Source organism: Octopus bimaculoides, chromosome 3 (genome assembly GCF_046866305.1).
Source record: "Octopus bimaculoides isolate indiv1 chromosome 3, ASM4686630v1, whole genome shotgun sequence".
NCBI classification, from domain to species: domain Eukaryota; kingdom Metazoa; phylum Mollusca; class Cephalopoda; order Octopoda; family Octopodidae; genus Octopus; species Octopus bimaculoides.
Genome location: NC_142930.1, coordinates 111699013 through 111724149, shown reverse-complemented (window position 1 = coordinate 111724149; position 25137 = coordinate 111699013).

Below are 25137 nucleotides of genomic sequence, written 5' to 3'. Positions count from 1 at the left end.
AACCGTGACGTCAGAGATTCAGTCACTTTATAATGTTGTGTGAACGTTCATCATACGCTGAGTAATGAAAATATAAATTCTAAATGTTGTGAAATATGATGCAATGAATGCCGGTTCCAGTTTATTAAAATATATTGATAATTTTAATCAATACAAATGTGCATTTTTACGCTTTTGACTGTGCAGTAAGAAGCTTCCTTCTCAACCACATGGTTCCAGTTCGGGCCGACCAAAGCTTTGTAAATGGATTTGGTAGGTGGACACACACTTGTCTTCGTCTTTTGTTTTACTCTACATTTCAACCATATATATATATATGTGTGTGTGTGTGTGTGTGTGTGTGTGTGTGTGTGTGTGTGTGTGTGTGTGTATGTGTGTGTGTGTGTGTGTGCGTGTGTGCGCGTGTGTGTGCGCGTGTGTGTGTGTGTGTGTGTGTGTGTGTTTATATGTATGTATTAGTGTGTCTGTGTTTGTACCGCCAACATTGCTTGACTACCAATGTTGGTGTGTTTACGTCCCCGTAAATAGCGGTTCGGCAAAAAAGACCGATAGAATAAGTACTAGGCTAATAAAGAATAAGTCCTGGGGTCAATTTATTCGACTAAAAGACGGTGCTCCAGCATGGCCAAAGTCATATGGCTGAAACAAGTAAAAGAGAGTAAAAACCAATCTCTTAAAGAAAGAGTAAAACAGTAGATTGACAGTCATTTAAACATCAACTAAAAGAAAATGGCATTTATTCAGATTGTCTCCTATCTAAGCTCAAATCTATCGAGGTCAACTTTGTCTTTCAACTGTCTGATCTTAAGAAATAAAATACCAGTCATGCAATAAGGTCCATTATTCCCTTCTCCTCCTCCTTTTCTTTCCTCCTCTTCTTCTTTGTTTCTCTCTCTCTCTGTCTCTCTCCATCTCTCTCGAGATTGGTTACGTTTCATTATGATAAAAATCGTGGTGATCCACTCACAGCGTTTTTGTTTCTACATAAAGGGAAAATAAGCTACTGGTATCATCCAAAGACTGTTTGGGGTTCTGTAAGGTGCGTAAAATGAAGAATGTGATTAAACGACATTAACAATTTCCTTGAATATTTTAATGGTGTAGAATGCGAGAAGAATGACAATATTTTGTGGTGAGTCGCTTCATTTTGGAGGTTGGCCAGGATCCTATTTGACTCCCGCACTTGCATCAAACCAATGTACGGCTCCACCGATGCTGCAGTGTCTGGCACTCACCACATGTTGCTTCTTCGTTCGATTGACCACCTAAAATCCATGAGTGAACTCAAGGGCTAGGCCTAAAGGTGGAAATGTCTATCCGAAAGTACACAAAACCTGGAACGGCGGAAATTGCAGAAGAACCAAAAAGACGTAGCCGTGAAGTATTAGGTCGTCAATATGAAATTTGCTGAAAAGAAAAGCAAAAGTTTGCTAATGTTTTATAATATATGCAAGGAATAGTTTTATTCATCAAAGTATGCACCCATATTGTCAATACACTTTTGCCATTTCTGCGGTAGCTTTTCCAGCCCGGAACTCTAAAAGCCTGTCAATCTAGAGTCAATAAAATCTTGGAAGGCCTGTTTTATAGCATCATCGAAATTAAATACTTTTCCTATCAAAAAGTTATCGAAATTCGGTAATAAGTGGTAGTCAGTGGGGGCAAGCTCAGGTGAGTATGGTGGATGATGGAGAACTTCCAACTCCAAATCCTGTACTTTCGCCAATGTCAAATTTGCGATGTGTGGACTGGCGTTGTCTTGCAATAAAATAAGAGTGGATCTGTTGACTAATCTATGTTCTCTTTTTTTTTTTTTTTGTAAGTTTCTACATCATTTGGTCCAGCTGGCTGCAGTATAATTCGGCCGTAATTGATGAGCCAGGATTAATGAAATTATAATGGATCACACCTGCGCCAGACTAACAAACACACACCATCAGCTTCTTTTGATGAATTTTGCTTTTTGGACTGTATTTTGGTGGATCATCTTTGTTCAACCATTGTGTTGAACGTTTACTGTTGTTCTATTGGATCCATTTCTCATCACATGTTACCATTCGATTCAAAAATGTTTCATTCTTGTGACGAGAAAGTAGCATAATGCAAGCTTTCAAATGTTGCTGTTTCTGATTTTCATTGAGTTCATACGAAACCCACTTATCCAACTTTCTCCCTTTATCGATTTGAACTAGGTGAGTCAATATTGTTTGCTTGCTAAAACCAAACAACAACAATAATTCACGGGCACATTGAGATGGATCTGACTCGACGGTGGCTTTCAGTTCGTCATTATACCCCTTTGTTTCTGGTTGACCACGTTGCTCCTTTGTGAGGTCAAAGTTACCAGAACCTAAGTTTGCAAACTAATTTGATACTGTCTGCTGTGTAATAACGTTAGAATGAAATACTCCATTAATATTCCGAGCTGTCTGTGATGCTGTATTTCCAAGAAAGAATTCATATTTCAAAACTGTACGAATTCCCGACTTATCCATCTATAAACAAAAATAGTAAACAACTATTTATAAATACCTTATAAAGCGCAAAATGAGTAAAATAAAGAAATAGATGTGTCAGCTTTCTAACAAAAAATAAAGATTGTCAAAATATAATAATGGCGCAAAATGAGCAGCTGTCAAAGTTTACCATATACCTTACTACAAATTTCATACTTGACGACCTAATATTTGACATGCCATAACATAGTGTGAATGAAGCCACAGATGGCCACATCAGACAATCCTCATGAAAGGGCCTAGGACTCTATCACATTTCATCCCAAAGAAATGCTAATAATAAGCCAAACAGAACTGGAGAGATTAGCAAGATGATCCGCTGATCCCTGGATACAAAGAGGATAATTTACTGATAGCTGAATATATTTAATAATGATTAAATGACGTATATTCACTAATTTCGTGAGAAAAGAAACTGATTGAAGTGAATATCGATTCAAATCGTTGGTGTAATTCAGTATCCTAAATAACTAAGACCCAGCAATTTTTCATTCTCTTAAATCAAATAAATGTTGCTGATGCAAAAGTTAACAAGACCATTATGTGTAATATCATAGTCATTATGTACAAGTATTTAATTGTGAATATATTCATAGAGATGCTGAAATCGTGACAATTATACTTGATAAAACAAATAGCATGAGCGAAGAATTAAATGAAATTAAAATCACCTTTGACAGATGCTGCTCCAATACAAAACGATAAACTGATGAAATTTAAACTATCTTTTAGAATTCGTGTTAATCAACCAAATGGATTTTTCAGATTCTTTCCTACTTAGAAGTTTCAGTAAAGACGAACTTTAAAATAGTCTGTGATTTTACAAAAAAAAAAAAAAAAAAAAAAAAAAAAGAAATTCACAAGCATGTTAAACTGGCATTATGATATCAGTGTCCATCGGAAATGTATTGATATGTATCAGTCATTTAGCTAAACATAAGTAAATGCGTATGATAATGATTCAGAATAATTTATTTGATTAAAAACAGTCCAGCCACATTCTAATAAAAAAAAAAAAACATTCTTCATTACGAGAAGTAAAGAAGTACATTAGATTTTGAAATGAAAGTTTTACAAATTTGTTTGAAAGATCAAACTCATTTATGACATTTCCTTAACATATTTATACAACATATAACATTCTCATAATTGCTTTCAGATCGTCTGATATAAAAAATAGTAAAAAAGGGGAAAAAATGGTAAATTTTAAATCAATTAAAATATATCTTTATTCAGTGCCATCCACAATTGTTTCCAATAATAATATGACACTTAATATAACAAAACAATTGTATAACTCTCAGCAAAACTGACTAATATAATTAGCTCTTTGGCCAGCAGAGATGGTTTCAAATTAATCAAATATTTTTATTGTGATCTCGTAATTAAAAACAAAAAAAGAATTCAAATATAACATTATCCATTATCCATTATTCTAAAGAGATTATCAATAACTGTAAGAAAGAAAATTAACGGAACCTGATCAAAACTGTTGTTTCACGGAATCTGCTCTGTCATTAGATCTGTTCATTGTTAATGGCTGATAATATATCCTTACCCTACACTCCGATTTTTATCACAATTTTGTCAACAACTGTTCTTGAAAGCTGGCGATATTTGATTTATAAATTGGAATATAAATTTATTATTATATTTCTGGATATTCATTTCTTTCTTTCTTTTGCCAAATAAACACACGCACTGTATATTCGCTCTTCACTTTAGGTATATTATTGTTCTTATTTTAGTGTCCTTTGTCTAGAATTCTTTCGTCACAGGTCCTGTTACCTCTTCAACGTCTCTCCATCCTGCCTGAATTCAAATTTCAAAAACCATAAACAAAAATTGTTGAGGAAAAATGGAGCTACAAAAAAAATTACAAAACGAAACGATTAAAATATTCTTTTTATCTCTACTCAAGGCACAAAATTTTTGTGGGAGGGAGCCACATTAGATTGATACCAGTACTCAACTGGTACTTAATTTATCGACCCAGAAAGGATGCAAAAGCAAAGTGGACCGCGGCGGAATTTGAACTCAGAACGTAAAGACAGACGAAACACCACTAAGCACTTTGCCCGGCATGCTAACGTTTCTGCCAGCTTGCCACCTTGAAAAGATATAAATATTCTTTTCTACTCTAGGCACAATGCCCAGAAATTTTTGGTGGGGAGTCGATTAGATCGACTCCAGTGCGCAACTGGTACTTAATTTATCAACCCCGAAAGGATTAAGGCGAAGTCGACTTAGGCTGAATTAGCCAACGAAATATATTCTTAGCGATAGTGAGCCAAAGTCGATGTCGATGGAATTCGAACTCAGAACATAAAGACAGACGAAATACCGCTGAGCATTTCGCCCGGTGTGCTAACGTTTCTGCCTGCTCGCTACCTTGAAACGATAAATATTGTGTTAATTCAAACACTGGGAAGGATTAATGTAAATGGAAGTGGTAAAAGGAAGGAATTTAACTGAATCGAATACAGAAAAATGATATTCCATATTATACATATTCACAGACACACAGACAAGTAAATACACATCAATAAAACTCCCCAAAAATACACGTTAGGCATAATTTCGAAAATTTGTTGAGAAATACAATTGGCTATGAAAGAAGATGCATTGCTATACTGTATCAATAGAAGAACTCTCGCACCTGTGCTACTGACGTTTCATTAGAGCTATTTTATCTGTCAAATTCAGAGTAGAAGGAAAAGGAAAAAAATATTGAAATAGAAAGAATAGATGTACATGGATTCCGTTATATCAATTATATTGGGGAACCGATTGTATTTCGTTGCTGGAGGCATAATAGCAATCTTACTTCGGTACGCATCTGGTTTGTTACAATGAATGTGACAGCCATCATTTAAAGCGCTATCTCATATTATGGCTATTTTAAATACGCTATCAGAAAAATAACACCTGCTCCCAAAGAGATTTCCACTTCAAGTTAAAATATTTCCTCTTCTTTCCATTACGTTTCAGCCAATGACAAATATAATTTTCGATTTATGCATTCACACAATATATACATATATACATACAAATATATATATATATACATACATATATATATATATATATATATATATATATATATATATATATATATATATATATATATATATATATATATATATATATATATATATGTGCGTGTGTGTGTGTGTGTGTGTGTATGTGTGTGTGTGTGTGTGCGTGTGTGTGTAAATATATATATATATATATATATATATACACACACACACATATATATATATATATATATATATATATATATATATATATATATATATATATATATATATATATATATATATATATATATATACTAGCAGAGCCACCCGGGGTTGCCCGGGAATGAAATTGTTGCTTATTGGTACTTACTCTTTTACTCTTTAACTTGTTTCAGTCATTTGACTGCCGCCATGCTCGAGCACCGCCTTTAGTCGATCAAATCAACCCCAGGACAAATTCTTTGGAAGCCTAGTACTTATTCTATCGGTATCTTTTGCCGAACCGCTAAGTTACGGGGACGTAAACACACCAGCATCGGTTGTCAAGCGATGTTGGGGGGGGACAAACATAGACACACAAACACACACATACACATATATATATACATATATACGACGGGATTCTTTCAGTTTCCGTCTACCAAATCCACTCACAAGGCCTTGGTCGGCCCGAGGCTATAGTAGAAGACACTTGCCCAAGTTGCCACGCAGTGGGACTGAATCCGGAACCATGTGGTTGGTAAGCAAGCTACTTTCCACACAGCCACTCCTGCGCCTATACTTGGAAACTTTTACGATAATTAAAATGGAGCTTAAATGAAAAAAATTCACACAGCGAATATACCACGTTATTGTTTCACTGTTATATACACAGATATACATTGACGCATGTCAGTCGAAAAGTGAAAGTGTAATAGTAATACTTACTTTAACACTCAATGGTTTTACACTTTTGTATATGACATGTACATACTATTCATGTAAGTGCTTCTTCATATACTATGTTTTCTGTTTTGCCATGCTTATCACTGAGAATGTAGAGGTTATTTTCATCTCCAACTCTAGAACATCCAACATACAGCTGACCATGTGAGAAGTAAGGTTGAAGGAGGTTAAGTCCCACCACCTTTAGAGATTGACCTTGTGCTTTGTTGATAGACATTGCAAAGGTAAGTTTGACCAGAAACTGCAGTCTCTTGAACTGAAAGGGGAGATCATTTGAAATGAGAGGTATCCTTGGAATGAAGACATTCTCACCCATCATGCTGCCTGTAATTATTGTTGCTTCCAACACATGGGGCATGGCTGTTTTAACAACCAACCTTGTTCTATTGCAGAGTCTGGGTGCATCAAGGTTTCTTAATAGCATTATGGGAGCACCTATTTTCACGATCAGAATGTGTGGTGGAAATCCTGGTGGCTGAAGTGAATTGAAGAACTCCACTGGGTAATGCGTTGCCTGTTCTTGATCATGGACAGAGTTAATTGATCTGTATGAACATTCAGGTCCTGGAGGCTGAGTTAACACATTTAAATTCAGCTTGTCTACAGAATCATTCCTTGGTGCCAGAATTGTTCTTTCACATAGCCACTTGTGACTAACCCTAACCCTAACCCTAGCCCTGGTTAGTAAATTATGAAATTACTTACATCAGTAAATGTGAACTTGTTAGCGATTGAAAACGTAAACTGTTAGTGAGAACAGTAACGATTGAAGTTAAAGTGAGGTTGAAGTGAAATTTGTCACTCAGTGAACCAAACAGCCAGTATCGAAGGTACCAGAAAAAAAACCTCAGCAACAGGAAAACACAAAACCGTACTTCTGTTAGTAAATGATGAAATTACTTACATCAGTAAATGTGAGTAAACTTTTAGTGCGAACAGTAACGATTGAAGTTAAAGTGAAGAAAAAACTACGGCTACCGGAAGTTGACATTGAGTAACATTTTTAAAGAAGTGAATCTTAAATATAAAGCAATATTATTTATCTTAATAAAAAAAATCAAATGAAGAGCCTAAGATTTATCCGAGGTCAAATTATTCCTGCATCACAAGTATGGAAGTAAATAGTGAAGCCGTTTTCACGTGATAAGCGATTACACACACATCTCTCTTTTATATATATATATATATATATATATATATATATATATATATATATATATATATATATATATACATACAGGTATATAGATACGTATATATATATATATATATATATATATATATATATATATACATACAGATATATACATACGTATGTATATATATATATATATATATATATATATATATATATATATATATATATATGCATATATAAATGTATATATATATATATATATATATATATATATATATACGTGTGTGTGTATGTACGTGTGTATGTGTATGTATGTATATAGATACATATATATATTTATATGTATATATATGTATATATGAGTATGTATATATGTATGTATGTATGTATGTGTGTGTATATATATATATATATATATATTATTACAAATTAAAAGGGTAAAGGATTATCAATTTATTAATTAATAAATCAATTAACAATTAACAATTTTTACCAAGCCCATCGGTATGAAAGCACCATTATTGGTGGAGAACTTATTTAAAAGCTCATATATATTTATAAATATAATTAAGGGATCAGCAAATATTTGTTTCACCATATACCGAAGTTCAGAAATAGCAGCTAAAAAAGCTGAGAATCCCACAGATAGCATCACTTAGCAGTGATGCTATCTGTGGGATTCTCAGCTTTTTTAGCTGCTATTTCTGAACTTCGGTATATGGTGAAGCAAATATTTGCTGATCCCTTAATTATATATATATATATATATATATATATATATATATATATATATATATATATATATATATATATATATATATATATATATATATATATATATAGTACTTTTTCCACAGGATGTAGCAACCGTTACCAATATAGCATAAGAACTTACCTTAGGAGATCATTAACTAGATTCCTTAAGGGTCGTTCTCACAGTTGTGTGTGAGTATGTATATATGGATAGGTATACGGGTAAAGTGTATGTATGCATATGTATACGGGTAATATAGTATAGTAAAGAGAAATAAACAAAATAATTAATTAATCTAGTGGAAATTCACAGGAGAGCAATAAAAATAGAAAATTAAGGAGTTATCTCCCCTATAATAACAAAGACGAAAGCTAACGAGATCCTAAGGACTTAATAATGGTTATGTATGTGTTTTTTCGTGTTTTGTCCGAAGGGTAACCACTCCTGAAGAAGTGCCAAATGTCTAAATCCAATGGACCAGTCACTGGATAAGTTTGGGACAGAAATGTTAACATAGAGTGGTGAATAAATCGATATATCGAATTTGAAGTCTCTGTCTCTTTTGAATATGAAAATTTAAAAGTTTAAAAACCTTATAATATATATATATATATATATATATAGGACAATCAGTAATTTGTCATTATAGTACTCAGTGTGTTTCAAATGCCGGCGCGAAGAGCTACGATGCATTCTCGTCGGCTATTAATGGCAATAGACGCTATGAAAACCATTTAATAGGTAGAAAAAAATTAAAATAAATAAATAAATAAATAAAATATAAATAATACACGCAGCCATATTTACCTAATATCGAGGTTTCATTCTTTTGTTGTCACTTTTTATTACTATTATTATTATTATTGTTCAGTAGTCTTATTTTTATAACGTGCTTTCACTTCACTACCGAGCGCAGCTCTGTGCGCCTTGGGTATGTGCTGTGGTTTGCTGTGATGCTCCTATGGTTACTGTATTGAAAGTGTTTTGCGTAGGATGTGTGCAGTGCCCAGTAGTGCAATTTTCTGTATGTTATATATATTTGTAAGTCCTGGTTTTTTTTGTTATGTCCTGGTGTTTTTATTATTATTATTATTATTATTATTATTATTATTATTATTATTATTATTATTATTATCATTATTATTATTATTATTATTATTATTATATATTTATATTTATGTATCTATGTATTGTATGAACAAATATAAATCAAAATCTATGCATATTCCCATACACACGCACATGCATGACTGTATATATGTGGAGCGGGGTATTACAGCCGTGGGTGTAGGCGTCTATGTAAGATTTTTGCAACTCAGTCACATGATTTTGGCTTTCCCACTGCGCAGCACCATACCATGAACAACTATTTTCTAATACAGCCTCGAACTGAACAAAGTCTTATCAGTACATTTTGCAAACGGAAACCGAACGAATGTCGTATTTCCTTTGTTGCTACGTGTGTTCCTTCGGTGGTTGTAAACAATTGTTTGTAATGTTCTGGTTTCTTTCCAGTTCTTTGAGTAGACTTTGTTGAAGCATTTTCTTTTTCGCTGGATTGTGAGAAAATAAAAGCAAAATATGGTGATGTGCGCTGAGATCTCCATTTATACTAAATATACACACACGCAGATAACGGGATGAATATACATACAGACAATTGTATAACTACACACGGATAAAAGGGTAAATACACACACCATTCGATAAAGGGAAAGAAATTTTCTGTTGAAATTTATGATAGGCTGGCACTAGAACATTTAAGCAATGACAGACTATATTCTAAAGTGATAGCTACAACAGCGACCAGGATTGAGGATTGAATTAACACCGCATGGACCGACATTTGTAGACGGAGAGAACTACATAGCAAATACAAGAACAACTTCATCACAAAGAACAGTAGATTACCCAGATTATGTAACCTCATTAAAACACACAAGTATAGCAACACGATCCAGATTAGACCTATCGTCTCCAGCGTGGAAGGATCTGTATATAAAATATTCTGACTAATTTGTCACATCCTGAAACCCATACTGTCCCCAGACCAACTCAGGCAAAACAGATATGCCTTTAGTCTTGACGTTGTCTCAATGTACACAACGGTACCAGCACACTCGGAAGTCAGCCTAATGATTGACTGCATAATAGCGTCCAACATCCACTGCTTCGGGCTCGCCGCAGCTGATATACATCTACTATTGTCCATCACCATGGACAACACCTATTCCTCTTTTCACGATCACATATACAAACAGACAACAGGTCTCTCCATGGGATCCAATCTCTTGGGCCTACTTGCCATCACTTATATGAACCATCTGGAACGTCGAGCACTCAATATCTGCCGTTCATGCGCCTTCTTCACCAGGTTCGTAGATGACATCCTCATACTCACACCCTCTCGTAAAGAGGCAGACAGAATATTCACGACGTTCAACAACATAAATATGAACATAAAGTTCACTATAGAACATCCCGCCAACACTGGATCACTATCGCTACTCGACTTCCAACTGAAAATAACGGAAGAAGAGGAGATCCACACCGAGTTCTACAGGAAAGCAGCCAGTAGAGATATGTTTGTTTAGTACAGTACAGCCCTTCCACTGGGTGCCAAAATAGGAGTCGCCAGAAATGAACTTGCACGTATCCAGAGCAAGTGCAGCAGGACAAAAGACAAGGTGACCTATACTACATGCTTCCTAGAGATATTGAAAAGCAACGGGTGTCCTAGATACATTGTAAATCGGCTTAAATACCCAAGATGACCAACACGCTGAACACACAGAAAACCCAGCAACACATGCTTCCTTAAAATACCCCATTTTAGCGAGAGAATAACTACAGCCATCCGAAGAACCATAACAAGAGAAGGAATAGACATACATCTAGCTCATGTTATATATATATATATAACATTTAAGGTGGCGAGACGCAATTCTCAACCAAAAAGGAAACAATTCGCTGCCACTAAACAGTGACGAAGGGGGTGGAGAGCACCAGCTTGCTACAAATAACAATCAAAGAACACTTTAACTACAGAAAGCACATTTTCATTTTTTTTTCTAATGAATATCAAATTTAATGCGAAATTAATATACAATTCTAATGCCACTCAATTGTGATGGGGAGGTTGTTTCCCCTGTCAGCAAATAGAAAATGTTCTTTCTGTGACAGTTTGTTGGTCAGTGTTTCACTGTAGCCTACACATATGGTTGTAGATCACATTTCTAGGTAATGTTATAATATAAGCCTTTGTGCCCCACCCCAGTGGTTAGCGTATCTTTTTTCTCCGGACGTTTGAGTCTTGAATGTCTTTTCCGCTGGTGGTTCCGAGGTTTTCACCCCATACACTGCATTGCGGATTCTGGCTCAAAGTTTATTTATTTCTTTATTGCCCACAGGGCGCTAAACATAGAACGGACAAACAAGGACAGACAAAGAGATTAAGTCGATTACATCTACCCCAGTACGTAACTGGTACTTATTTCATCGATCCCGAAATGATGAAAGGCAAAGTCGACCTCGGCAGAATTTAAACTCAGAACGTAACGGCAAACGAAATACCGCTAATCATTTTGCCCAGCGTGCTGACGCTTCTGCCAGCTCCAAAAATATTGCTGTCATCATTGTTGCGGTCGAGTAAGCATTGTTAAGTCCCAACACAATTCTCCTTGTGCGCTTCGGGATACACTCTTGGCAACCATTTCGCACAGAATTTACGAAAGCGGAGCTTCCCGTAATTTATTTCGTATGCAGAACCATAACTAATGTGCAGACAACATGCCACCTCGCCGAGACTCACCCGTCGGTTCACCAGATCCATTTCTCTGTCTTGTTGAATCTTCATGGAGGATGTTGATCATGGTGGATATTGATGGACGTCCTGCTTCCTCTACGTGCTTCCCGTTTGTCCGGCAATTTATAAACTTATCTTTCCACTCAGACACACTTTTACTCAGTAGAGCGCTAACCTCGTATTGTACTACGATAAAGCCTGCGATAGTTCAATACACCTTCAAACTAGAGAAATAGATCATTGATCACTGTCCTTCCTTTGTGCGTACTTCCAGTGGAGCGGCTATTTTCACTCTGCAACACCGGAAAGAAAAGGGGAGCAATCAAATTTGAATCTTGGCTACATATCCACGTGTGTACCACTGTTATATATATATATATATATATATATATATATATATATATATATATTCCAATATGTGACCGCCTATGAATAGTTGGCGATTTTCTTTCTCTGTCTTCCCTTTTATGGACTTTTCCTATATTTCTGACGAAGCGCTCTGCTCGAAACGTGAAATCTTCTTTCTTTTCTTTCCTTTCCTCACCTTCCAGTAACACTGTATTTATTCCACTTCCCCGCGTTGTTGTTTTTTCGTGTTTTTCGTGTTTTTTCTTGATTGCTCTTGTTTGAATTGATTACATGTATACATATATATATATATATATATATATATATATATATATATATATATATATATATATATATATATATAACAAGAAAGTCAACAAAGCTCATTCCCGCGTCTTATAGACACATAAGGCTGGGTTCCCAGATTCTGTGGCATATATATTATTCCTTTGTACGGGACGTCGATCCGTCTTCAATTTACGCGCGTTTGCCAGCAGAAGAAACGTTAAATAAAGTGTTTTCCTCATGAATACCACGCGTCACTCAGGAAACGAAACCAAAATATTATGATCCTGAATGCAATACCCTAATAATTAACACACCCACATACGCACCCACGCACACATATATATGCCCATATATATATATATATATATATATATATATATATATATATATATATATATATAAATCATGTGATCATGTGATCCACCAGACAATCAGATGGTGCTATCCATCTCTGATTACAAGGCACGTTCTATCTATTTAGCTCTTGAATGATGCCACCCCGATGGTTAGCCGAGCAGGCCAGTATTCCCTCCGATCTGAAAGCTAGTCCGTTGCAGGGTCACCTATTTACAGCTGATTGAACCGGGAACAATGTGAAATAAAGTGTTTTTTCCCAAGAACACGACGCGCCACTCGGCTTGGAAATCGAACCAACGACCTAGCAACACCATGACCACTAGGCTAGGCTACCAACACACACACACACACACACACACATGCCCGTATACATAGCGATTTGCAATGGAAATAACGTTGCCTTCACATTGAGCCATGGTCGTAACGAGGCTGTGTATTCTATTAATGAACTGAAATCAATTCTATGATAAAAGTACTGTTGTACAATCTACTCCAGATTTGTTCTTTGAAAGCAAACCCAAATAGCATATTTTAAATCATTTATTCTGAAGCTTTAGTAGTGTTGCATTAGTGATTTTGTCTTCAATATCACACTATGCCATTTGCTATTATCAAAATAAACAAACACCTAGGTTTAGATCAAAAACATCTTTCACCATCTACGTTTTTACACATTCGCCGAAAAGTGTGAACATCACAGCTTGAATGAGGACCTAACTTGACAACATTAGAAAACACCTACGAATATTTCCTTTGTTTCCCTAGGGAAAATTTTAATGTAACACCTAATACGGTGTATTAAAACAATAATAACCGCTTTTCCTTAAGTGCGTCGTAAGTCACGTTCTCTCCCGAGCTATATGATGAAACGAAACAAATATTTCTCTCTCTCTTTCCCTTCCTCTCTCTCTTTCCCTTCCTCTCTCTCTTTATTTCTCTCCTTTTATATATATATGTGTGTGTGTGTGTGTGTGTGTGTGTGTGTGTGTGTATAGAAAGATAGATAGATACACGTATATATCTGTATACGTACATACACACACACACACACACACACACACACACACACACATATATATATATATATATATATATATATATATATACATATATATATATATATATATATATATATATATATACATATATATATATATATACGTATATATGTATATAGGTATATATATATATATATAGGTGTGTATATATGTTTATATATATATATGTCTATATATATATATATATATATATATATATATATATATATATATATATATATATATATATATATATATATATACCCATATATATATATATATATATTTATTTTTTTAGAGAGATAGAGAGATATGTATGTATGTATATATGTATGTATATATATTCCTGTATACTGCGATAGAGAGAAGATTTGTACGAAGTTCATATATTTCTCACTCTCTCTCTCTCTCTCTCTCTCTCTCTCGCTCTCTCACGTTCTCTCTCTTCCTCTCTGTCTGAACCTATCTATCTATCTATCTATCTATCTATCTATCTATCTATCTATCTCTGTATGTCTGTATATATGTATGTATGTACGTATGTATATATGTATGTATGCACGTATGTATGTATGTATATTTCAAAAATTTCAAATAGTCGTTTTTCACAGAAATATTTAAGTAAATCACGTTAATTACAATTCTCAAGAATGTTTGCCAAGAAAAAAAAAAAAAAAAAAAAAGAGATGAATTGTATCGATTTGGTTGTTGCTTCCTCAAAAAGACTAAGAAACGTGTCGAAAACTAGATAGATTACAGAAGTTAAAAGAGGTGGATGGAGGCTGATCCCAGAGCATATGCAAATTTGGTGAGAAATAAATGAAGTTATTAGAGCAGATTTTGTGCGTGTATGTTTGTGTGAGTAAATTTATGCATACTTACATGTATATGTGTACATGCATAACTGTCTATAAATATATATATATATATATATATATATATATATATATATATATATATATATATATATATATATATATATATATATATATATATACATATATATATATATATATATGTGTGTGTATATATATATATATATATATATATATTGTATATATATATATATATATATATATATATATATATATGTATATATATATATATATATGTATATATATATATATATATATGTATATATATATATATATATATATATATATATATATATATATATATATATATATATATATATATATATATATATATATATATAAAATATATATATATATGTATATATACTTTCTTGGTAATGGATGCATAGCTTTGAATTAAATAACAATATAAATAATATATATATATATACACACACACATGCATATGTATATATATATATATATATATATATATATATATATATATATATATATATATATATATATATATATGTGCGTATATATGGGTGAAGGACGTCAACAACTGTAAACAACATGAAGTAGGAAAACAAACGATTTAAATGTGCAAACAACGAGGTAAAGATGGAAAACAGGTCAAGTAACATAAAGAACGACCCTTCATCAGTTGTCGGCTGTCTATCTACTCCTCATTTCGAGCATTCAATGACAATACGAGTCTTTGAAGACAGTTGCTTCCGTAACTTCCAAAATGAAATTTTGGATTTTATGGCGGGTCAAATTTGGGAACAAAAACAGGACAGTGGAAACACATGGAAACTGAGCGGAAACAAACATGGTGGGTTGTTAGACCAGAACGAGGGGAAAATAGTGAACGCTGAGAGAAATAATTTCTTTTCAAAGAGAAAAGATAAAAATGAGAGATAGGCGTTTCCAGTCCTTTGAACGGCAGTGCAGGAAAAGAAAGACGGTCACATGACTATCGTCCATCTTTCTTTTCCTCAGGTGACCATCATTCCTTGTATGTCTCCACTGTTATGCTTTTGTTCTAAACTTTGACCCTCCATGAAATGCAAAATCTTATTTTGGAAGTTATGCGAGCAACTGACTTGGAAGACTCATATTGTTGTTGAATGTTCGAAATGAAGAGTAGATAGACAGCCGACAACTGATGAAGGATCATTCTTTCTGTTATCTGACCTGTTTTCCATCTTTTTCTTATTGTTTGCATATTTAACTCGTTTGTTTTCGTACTTCATGTTATTTACAGTTGTTGACGTCCTCTATCCATATATGCATATATCCTCTTCCAAGTAAGTTTTATCTTAATAATTATGATGCGCACTCTATACGATCTTTTTACTCTTTCGTTTCTCTCTCTTAATCTTTTGCCTCCGCTTCTCGCACTGTTCTATCCTATTACTCTATCCTATTATTCTATCCTATTACTCCTCTTTTGCTCACGAGGCTCCCACGTGACCATCGATCATCTTTCTTTCTTCTAACTTGTGTTTCTTTCTTTCTCTCCGTTGTAGCTGGAACAAGGAAGACGTATTCTTGTCTGTCTCCTGTCCAAGCTTGATTTACGCATTCGTCACCACAACCTCGTTTAGGCCCTTCCTGTTTGTTTTCACTGTCCTGTTTGTGTTACCAATTTTGTTGTTATTATTATTCTTTTTAGCTCTTGCATGCGTAGCGGGCTTTCTGCCTGCAGCCTGCAGCCTACGGTATCATGATCTCAGTTCTTTTCAGCTAATTCATTCCTGATTATTCTCGCCAAACCAAGGGGGAAAACCTTTTGTAACAGTTCTACTGTCCCCAAAGACCTAACAACTATTGACACTATTTTCACCTTCTTCATCTTCCATAGCCAAGCTATTTCATACTTAAGAGGATTGTATATATCAGACAGACAAACAGACAGTCACACAGTCAGGCAGAGAGACTGACAGAGGACGGTTCAACAGATCGATAGATAGGTGAATACGCACATCTATACATCCATATATAGATAACTGGACAGACTGAGACTGAGAGAGAGAGAGAGAGAGAGAGAGAGAGAGAAAGAAGGAAAGAAAGAAAGAAAGAGGTGACATGCCATCTGTAATGTGGTGGAGATCTTGAGACTATCGTGATAGTATTAGAAATTGTAAACCTTTATGCTGCTTGTCGGTCACCAATTGCAAATCCAATCTCTTCTGCCAATCTGCAATTACATTATTTACATAGTATAACAGTATTTCATAATTGAATATCTAAGAATTAACTTTAACATCGTTTCTCAGGAACTCAGGTGCAAATCAAATAAAAGTACTGCTTGCGCTGTAACAATCTCCATTAACAGTCTTCCGACAGAGTAAGAAGGTATAAAATCTGTAATTAACCGGTTGTAAGTCGAGATTTAGATGCTCGAATAGTTAGGCATTTCACAACATTAAATAGTTGAGGATATAATTATTTCTAAGTTAGTTAGATGTAGTATATTTTGCTGAGAACATAACTGCAACTTCGTACGTATATTAATGCTATTTCCAAAGACATGCTTATAGCTATTCTGAAAACAACATTCTTTTCTAACCGTTGAAATTAAGCAATAATGAAGCTTGCGTATTACTTAAATACATGAAGTTCTCGGTGACTCATGCATGAAATGAACTTTTACGTGATTTGGCGCAAAGCCAAGTCCTGGCAAACCCAAATTTATGACCTGATTTTAACTAATTTGTTTTCGCAGATGTCATCAGTTTTAGTAATATTGTTAAAAGTCTTTAGAAAAGCATAAATGCCATAACTTACATTTTCCTTTCCCCTATGCATTTATACATCTTAATTATGGAGTCTATGTGTAAATTTCTTATTGTATTACCGTAAATGGGTTGTTTGATATTTCTATCGATATAATATTTCGGGTAAGATACCACTTTTTAAATAGAGGTGAGAAACTATATATTTCGGAGTATTGTGTTGTTACTGTTAGATTACACTAGAATGGCCTATCGGCAACAACACATTTATCCTAACTCGTAGATTATTATCTTACCTCAATTTTAAAAGATGTATCTTTCCCGAAATATCATAGGATAATTGAACACCCCTCAGACGATATAACATATTTTCTCTGTTTTCATTTATTGATATCATTATTGATATCACCTTGCACATTTTACCTAAATCTTCATCTCCATTGCTCAGATGTTTATACACTTCGCATTTTCTTTATTTTCTTTTGAATTACCAACAAAAGTATTCTACTTAATCATTTCGTTTATAATCACAATAATAAGGAACAGCATAATTTAATTTCGTTTTCTCTGTTTCTCAGATATAGATAACATAAAATACTTCATAAGGTTTCCATTATATTTCAACATCTTTCACTTATTTCATTTTACGTCAATTAGAAAATTTTAATTAAGGACAAATAAAGGCGTAGTCAGTGGATGAGTTATTAAAAAATAAACGTGTATATATACATATATATATATATATATGTGTGTGTGTGTGTGTGTGTATGTATGTATATAAATGTGCATATATATACATATATATATATATATATATATATATATATATATATATATATATATATATATATATATATATATATATATATATATATATATATATACATATACATATACATATACTTACTTACATACATACATACATTATAAATACGTACACATACATAAATGAATAATTTTCAAATTCGTGAAAGGCTCCATACATTAGAATTAGAAGACATTTCTGAAAGTGCTGCACAGATGATCGGGGAATTGCGATTATTCTAGCTTGCATTCAATCGCTGAGTCGTGGTAGATACCTGTAAGACTGCAACGAAATGTCCTCCTTCAGTTTGTGAGCAAAACTTAATTCTAGTCTTGATTTGCACTGAATGTACAATATACACTCACTATTTTTCTCCCTGAATTCATTCTAGACCAGTAGCCAATTAAGGTGAGACAAATGGAGATATAGGAGATGTGAAATGCGATTGCGAAAGTAATCAATGCGCCTCAGCAGCCATGATCATTCAGAGTCTGCATGAAATTCACTGTTCACATGCTTATCGAACAATTTCATCTACAGCAGGGGTTCTCACGTATTTATTTTTTGTCTATGGGCTCCTTTGGTTACGTTTTTTTTTTACTCTGCTGGAGTCTATCGCCAGTCGATGTTTAAAAACTAGTTTCATAGAAACTTCTTTCAAAATTCCTATTTTGGTTTTCACACATTAAGATGTGTAGGTTGAACTATGTAAAATGTTAGAGAAAGAAACCAAGCTGTTTCTTGCAATACATACATCTAAAGCAACATTTAAAACAAATTTACCCTTAAAATACAACTGCCGGCCCAATTTACTATTTTGATGTGTGGGAGCTTTAGAAATTAATATTTTGATATTTTAAGAACTAAGAAGCGCAAAATTAAATTAAAAAGGCCCGATTACCTTTTTTCAAATCCCAAACTTACCAAACTTTCACATCAAAATTCCCTTCTTTGTATGCCTTCTTGTTCCTTGTGTTTTAACAAAACTCACTGTAGATATAAAAAAAACATTTTAGGACTACGTGAAGTATTTGTAAATCGAGAGGCAAAGATGATTTAATATTCGTTCGCTCCATGTTTTTTTCAGTTGTTTATCTGAATTTATATTAAGAAGCACTGACTACAAAATGCACGAAAAAAACTTTCTATGTTCTGGTATTTTTGTATTTGTCTTTGGTATTCTATTACAGCACGAGTATTATTGTTGTTAGTAATTTTGATATAACATGTTGTCTGTTATATTTCCTTTTATAGAAAGAAATATATTTACTAATAGCTTTAATTTTAGCAATATAATCATTTTTCTCCGGAATAACGTACTTGTTAATTTTATCACAAGTTCTTAAGATTAATCTACACTTATAACAGAATTCATTTCCTATTATCTTTAGTCTGAGGGAACGCAATTTTCCTCTGACGTGTGTTAGCCTCCATTTACAAACGTCTGAATCTAATAGACATTTTAGTTTTTCATTAGTAGCTATGTGTTTCTGATCTTGTAATTTCTACGTTTTAACATATTCTACTATCTTTAGGTTTAATACGACTTTTTGGCCCTGAATTAAAGAAATTAATCTTTTCTACGAAATAATAACGGTTCAAATGTTTTATAGAAATGACCTCTACATTAACCAATACACAACACTAGCATTACACCAAGCAGATGATGGAAAAGTTAATAGATATGTACTGTAGTGAAAATAATTCAAGTGACAGACTTAGTTATGCTATAGTAATCATCACATTTGCTAGATATTGTTCCATTATTTACCAGACTAATTCCGATTGCAAAACTAGAAATTCCATTAATAAATCATGATTCTTAGAGTGAAAATTAGAAATTTTTGTGAGGATGTATGGTGATGCTAGTAAGGTTAAAATAGAATTAAATAAGCTGAGATTTACTTAAAGTATACATAATCGATAAGATGATTCGCGGAATTACTTTCGTAAATGGACTTAAGCACAAAGTTAGATAGTTTTGAAATTATCTTTCGTTCATATGAAATGTTCGCATAACAAATGGAATTTAGTAATAACTCACAAGGAATTTATTAGTAAATTTAACACTAAGGATGGATGGAGTTACAGATGCAGAACAATAACTGATTCCCCGTTTTGGAATTTTCTGGAAAAAAGTACCAGTAACATTTTTGACATTTCTAGCCTTTTTAGTTAAATATTCTAATTCTTTTCTTATATTTTTTCCACCACAGTTACAGATCAGAAAACCGAAGGACATTTGCACCATCTGACGGATATGTACGTACACACACGCACACACACGCACACACACACACGCACACACACACGTGCGCGCACAAACTTATACAAGTATATTTATATATATACATATATACATATATATATATATATATATATATATATATATATATATATATATATATATATATATATATATATATATATATATATATGTATATATATATATATATATATATATATATATATATATATATATATATATCTTAATATATAAAGCTGAAGTTGTGTGTCTGTGTGAAACCTTTTAAAAAGTTTATAGAAGTCCACATTTTCCACTTTTTCGTAAAAAATGTTTACATCAATGGAATTTTCTCGATCTGAACTTTCCAGTGAAGTAATTATATTTTTTAAATTCCGTTTACTGTGTGTGATTTAAGGGAGATTTAGCTGTCGTTTCTAGCAACTTTTATATTCCTTCCCTTCTCCCTGTATCAGCGTTCTTATAGAGAATAAGAGTAAAAGAGGGAGAGAGAGAGAGAGAGAGAGAGAGAAAGTGATACATAGATAGTCATAGATTAACTTGGTTTACCTTTAAACTCTTACTTCTTCTTCCTCTCTCTCATTTAATATTTTTCCTCTACCTCTAGCATATTTTTCATAACATAGAAACGTAAAAACACACACAATTACAAATACGTGATATGTGACAACAACATACAGATAAACACATACACACATCAACATTATACATGTAAGATTTACTTTCTGTGTCTTTCTAATATAAAAACGCGCACGCATTGCTATTTTATAACTGTCTTCTGTTCTCCATTCCTCTCTTTCTCTCTCCATTGCTCTCGTTTTGTATTCCTTTCTCTATCTTTTCACTCTTCGTTCCTCTTCCTATCTCTCATTTAATAGCTTTCTTTTGTCCCTCTACCTCTAACTATACACTTGACCTGATCATCTGGGGCTTATCACCATTTCTCTGCTTCGACCATTGTCCGTGCACATCACATCGCTTTTTCCTCGCTTCACTTTCAAATTTCCTACACACGCCAGCATCACTTACTTCCTGCTCTTCCTCTCTCTCATTTAATAGCATTCTTTTGTCCCTCTACCTCTAACTATACACGTGACCTGGTCATCTGGTGCTTATCCCTATTTTCCTGCTTCGACCATTGTCCGTGCACATCACATCGCTTTTTCCTTGCTTCACTTTCAAATTTCCTACACACACCAGCATCACTTACTTCGTGAGGAGTCGACATATACCTACTGTTTGTATGTATCTGTTTTCTGTTGTTATACGTGTTTTGCTTTTACATTCGGTTCTTTCTTCCAAGGAATCTGGGGCTCACTCATTCATGTTTTCGTTACATTGTCTGTCTGCAGACAATAACTGCAGGTTATTTTTGAGAAGTGTTCCCCACTCGGTGGTGTTTCGGAGCAGGTCGTCATATTTGTTTCATTTTTCTCTATTATGTGCTTATGTGCATCCTTAGATTTTTAATGAAGTAATAGACAGTGAAGAGAAGCCGTCATAAGAAACATTTTAACTACCTCTATTACTTTCTCCCCCTCTCTCTACCTCTTCCTCTCTTGATCTCTCAAATGCATTCACGTGCAAGTATACAAATAAAACTCATGTAAAATAAAACTCATGTTCGTCAATGTTTTGTAAATATACCACGATTTTCACTAGGGTGTTAATGTTAGGGTTTTAGGGTCAGGGTTAGGGTTTAGGGTTATGGTTATGGTTAGGGTTAGGATTAGTGTTATGGTTACGGTTTTAGGGTCAGAGTTAGGGTTTAGGGTGAATGTTAGGGTTAGTGTTAGGATTAGGTTTAGGATTAGTGTTGGGTAATCGTGCAGGTGTTAATCTGAAAACTTACAGATATGTGAAAAGTACCGACCCTGCCATCTATTATAACTTTTGTTCTGTTTAATATATACATAGATTATGCCTCCAAAGAAGAGAGTTTGCCGGGAAAAGAAAGCAACCGGTGTAAAATGACAGCAGCAGACTGCAGCAATTCACCACATTCCAGAAGTTACTTTGAACATAATTCAAAATGGTGCATCAACATCTTCTGCCCAATCTGATAGAATTCTGGCAAAACTGTGTAGAAACAGATCGCCAGCAATTGCTTCATCACAAATTGCCGTCCTAGCTCCTGCGAAAGGGATTACCCTGCTATGTATAATCAAGGCAGCGCAAAAAGTTGTTTTGCACATGCATTTCTATAGCCAATTAGACGGATGAAATTTACGTACGCCTAATAATATTACGTAAAATAGCCTTCAGACTCTCCCTATTAATTTCATCGTCTTTTGAGTTATGAACTTATTTACATCATAAGGGTTTTTTTCGTTGTAAGGCTTTCTTTTTTAGTTGATTTTCACCTAGCAAGACTTATCGTAGATGGCGTAATAAGTCACACCCGGACAAGGTCGGGTTATACTGCTAGTATACATACACACATACATATATATATATATATATATATATATATATATATATATATATATATATATATATATATATATATATATATATATATATATATATATATATATATATATATATATATAGATATATATATATATATATGTCTGTGTATGTATGTACATGCATATATGTATGTATGTATGTCATATTGTCTCAATTAGTTGATTCCTACTCTGGAGGTGCCTTGGAGACAGACTGGTTCATCAAATAACTCCATAATCTGATTGAAAACTAAGCAACAAGGCAGTTTCGTGAATCGGCATTTATGTGATGGTGGAAAGGAAAACCTATCAGATGTTGCTTAATAATCAAATGGAAAAAAATGTGGTCAAAGTCGATACTGGGTCGGTTTTTAGATATTTGTTCTGGCAAATGACTATCTCCTGACTACGAGCAGTCCTACCCATTTCATGGGGGAGAAAGGGCTAATGATGTGAAAAGGTTTTAATCCTCAGATGCATCTCAGCTTCAAACACTGTTTTCTCGAAAAGTCCTATATACTGCGTCACATCTGCTTATCCAAGAAAAGTGGCATATCTCGGCATATCTCTTTTTACTACTTTATTGCGATTGAAAAACTTAACGGTTTGTTGTCTATGAATTTATAGATAACCTTAATTGTGTTCTTATTAAAGACTTTGTTGCATATCTGAGAAGTGGGAGTGTACGAACTTATCAAAGCTATGGCACATTTACTCATGTTTTACGTCAGCTTGGAAATATATGGTGGATTAAGTCATGTGATATTTCATATTTCTATATCTGTTTTACTCTGTCGGTTTCCATATACTTTATTGTGTTATTAGTATTATTTTCTTTCACACTCTCTTTGACTAGTGGAAGGAAACATAATAAACTATGTCCTTCACTGAAGATAAACTTGAGATTAGTCCATCTATATAGTCTGAAATATATTTTTTATGGTATAAAATTAATTATAGCATATGTACATAGGCTGCAACTGATAAAATGCAAGTCATTTTCTCATTACATCGTTTCTCATAAACGAAAGATGAATTTCCTAACTATATCTTAAAACACTTTATCTAAGAACATCCACAAAGTTAATTTCACCAACCATTATATTAGTTATGTAGATTAAGTAAATTCCAATATGTGTAACAATATTCTAACTATAATAACATCATCATATTTTGTCAGTAAGCAATTTTATTTCACTATAGGGATCATGTTTTATTTATGTAATTTCTGTTTTATTCGTAATCGATAAAGCAGCACTGATAAAGTATGGAACTAGGTGTATCAATGGTTACAAAAAAATTACTTTCAGTTATTCATCTCTTGTAATACTAGGTTTGTTGGCTGATAATACTTAAGTTATTTATAAATAATTTAATCATTAGCTTCCAGTTATTTCTATAAAATAAATTAGTATTGAATTATTAACTTTTCATGGAACACTTTTATATATTCAATTTAAGTCAAAACAATCATAAATATAATCCTTTCTGCTATCGACACAAGGTCTATCATAAATATAATCATAACTATAATAACATTGTTAACAAAGAACAATGATATTGTTTAAAAGAAGTAGAACAATAACATTGATAAAAAAAAGTAGAAATTACAAGCTCAAAAAAATCTTAGCAGCTAATAAAAACTTAAGAGAAGATTACCTTTATTCAAGCTGTCTAATGAAAGTTGCTTTACACACACATACACACATACATATGATAGATTGATAGATAGAAAGATAGATAGAAATCCACCCATTCATCCATCCATCCATCTATCTATCTATCTATCTATCTATCTATCTATCTA